Source organism: Lactuca sativa, chromosome 2, assembly GCF_002870075.4.
Source record: "Lactuca sativa cultivar Salinas chromosome 2, Lsat_Salinas_v11, whole genome shotgun sequence".
Lineage (NCBI taxonomy): Eukaryota > Viridiplantae > Streptophyta > Magnoliopsida > Asterales > Asteraceae > Lactuca > Lactuca sativa.
Window position 1 is genome coordinate 194,856,476 of NC_056624.2, and position 3,277 is coordinate 194,859,752.

Sequence of the window (3,277 nt, forward strand, 5' to 3'; positions counted from 1 at the left end):
CTGCTGCTCTGGAAATCCTCCGGCTGCAGTTCCCACAACATACTCAATCAAACACTGCTCACTTTCAGTTGACCCGACTCGCCGAGTTGGCTTTCCAACTCGCCGAGTCCCTACCCAAACGACTGCCCTGAATCCCGATCCTACTCGTCGAGTTAGGCGACGACTCGACGAGTTCACCTTCTAAACCAATATTCAAGTCCTTCATCCTACTCGTCGAGTTGTATGAACAACTCGTCGAGTTCATCTTCATCCGATGGACATTTATGCTAAGACTCGCCGAGTTGTATGAAAAAATCGTCGAGTCTGTTCTTGATCTAAGGAGATTGCCTTGAACTCGCCGAGTCAGGGCATTGACTCGCCGAGTACCTCCATAGATGAGTTCAGCTTCCGTCTCACTGAGTCACACCCCGTGACTCACTGTTCACTCGACACTACGAAAAGGGGACAAACTCGGAGACTCGCGAACAGACTCGCCGAGTCATATGAACGACTCGCCGAGTCGTTGCCATGCACCCACTAAATACACAGATTTGCTCGATTCCAGTCCATGCCATTCACAGATCTTGACTTCTAGGACACGAATCACACGTAAAGTTTCCAACTTTACGTGTGGATATTCACCAATATGGATTTTAGGGCTCAAAATGTCTCAAAAGGGTAGATCTAGGGTGAACAAGCAACATGGGGCTATAAAGCTAACAGATTTGAGCTCCTGGAGCTCAATCTTGCCTAGATCCAGAGGCCAAACATCTTATTACGACATATAATGCACATACAAGCTTGGGGATTTGTCCAAGAAAGACCTAAATGAAGTACTAAGTAAAGAATCATGGGGAAAACGGGTTATACCTCAAAGGAACTGCTGGAAGAACACAATAATGCCTGGATGGCTTCCCTTCTTTTGGATCTACTTCCTTCCTCCTTCAAAACCTTCAAAAGCACACAACAAAGCTTCCATTCTTCAAAGAACAAGCATAAACGAGGGTTGGGAGCTCTAGGGAGAGAATGGGGGCTGGCCTGGGGTGGATAAGTCGCTTAAATAGGGTGCAAACCCCTGAAACTTAGGGTTTCATCCAACAGCTGTGACTCGCCGAGTCCAGGATATGGACTCGCCGAGTCGCCAACTTAAACGTGTCCTGGGTCCCGCATCCACTCGGCGAGTCGGACCTATGACTCGCCGAGTCCAAGGCTAAAAGAAAGGAAATACTCAAATAACATTTACGTACCAGGAACCGGGTGCTACACCCGAGCCCCGAAGCAAGTCTCGAAGCCCCGAAGATCCCGAGAAGTGCGATTCCAAAGCCGAAGCTCTGCCCGCGAGAAGCCAATTTTTGTGAAGATCTTCCAGATCTACCGAAGAATACTACTTCTACATAGGGATGAGCAAAAGGACCGAACCGGCCGGAACCGGGAACCGGCTTCGGCCAAAATCAAGAACCGAACCGGCCTGGCGGTTCTACCAGTTCCGGTTCCACCAGTTCCCGGTTCCTACCGGTTATTGTCGTGTCTTCAAATGTTGGAACCGGTCCTCGAAAAATAGCATCATACGGTTCCGGTTTTTACTGGTTCTTCCGGTTTTTGCCGGTTCCGGTTATATCGGTTCCGGTTCCTACCGGTTCCCGGTTCCAAAAATCCACAAAAATAACGTCCCGGTCCCGGCCCGACCGGTTCCGGTTCCGACCGGTTCCCCGGTCCATATGCTCATCCCTACTTCTACAAGTCGTAGTGTTGTCCGATCATCTTCTAATCAAGTGAGTGTGTGGTTACTTTCTTCTAACACATAAATATGAAGTATTTGTTATGAAATACGTGCTATGTGTTTATATATTGTTGTTTATTTGAGATGAGTGTGGAATGGATGTTTTATATAGTTTTTAAATGAGTTAAATTGTATATGTATTTTATATCTACAAATATGTTGGGTAGGACATGGGTAGATGAGATCCGTGAGTATGGATTAGACCAAGAGGTTAGTTTTAGATCTGGGAGTATGGATCAGGTAAAGAGATAAAACTTGTTATTATTCCGGGAGTATGGATTAAGACTAAGTTAATTGTCCCTAGTCCGAGAGTATGGATTGGGCACAATTATTGATCTGGGAGTATGGATCAGATCAAGATTAAGGTATAGTTAATTGTCCCTATTCCGGGAGTATGGATTGGGTACAATTATTGATCCGGGAGTATGGATCAGACCATGAGGAAGTTTTAGATTCGTGAGTATGGATCAGGGGAAAATGTTAGTGAAAAGGTTAGTTTTAGATCCGTGAGTATGGATCGGGTGAAGAGTATAGTTTTAGATCCGTGAGTAGGGATCAGGTAAAGGGGAAAATTTTAGATACGAGAGTTTAGATCGTGTCATTGTGAGGATCGATGGGGTGGGATAAGAGTTGCCTTTATATGGTGAAATTGTACAAGTTTGAATGTTCTATATTTATAAATATATGATATAACATTGTGGGATGAAAACCCTATATGCTCACCAGGCTCCCAAGCCTGACCCACTCAGTTTTCTTTGTATCACAGGTATCGATACGAAGACATATTTCACAGAGAGATTTAAAGGAGATATAAATCATTAGTGTAATTGAATGTAAGTTCTGTTTATGCTTATATGTTTGTATCGGAACATGACATCCCGAGGTTTTATTATTAAATGAAAATACATGCTCTTTGAGAAATGTTTTGATAAATTATTATCATATCTTGTTTTGGGAACAAATTCCGCAACCATTTTCTTTAAAAGATTACTCTGATTTTATAAAACAAAGCATAAACAAATCGGTCTTTTCTGGCCGTGAAAATGGGGATGTCACATAATAACTTCAATTTATGAAAAAAATACTGATTATTGTAAAATTTGTTACTACAAAAAATCAAATCTTGTAGAAGCAGGATCTTTGACTCGTCTTCTTTTTTATATAAACTAGATTTTTACCACTATTAATACCCTTAATAATGTTTATGAGACTGCGATTGATAAACATGAGGCAAAATGTGAAACCGACTATATCAAAAATATGTGTTTACAGTACCGTAAGTTCATACTATAATTTTAAAACATAGTAAAATATTTTGATGTGATGCATCAAGAAGATGCTTATACAGGCAATTAATTTTTTGCCTCATAGAATATAAAGCACCACACACTTATTATGTTTAAAACTAAATTTAATATTTATGTTTATGAAACCGCATAAACTGCACAAAAACCGCAAAACCGTTCACACAAAACCGCACCGCATAACGCGGTTTATAACCTTTGCGGTGCGGTCCGA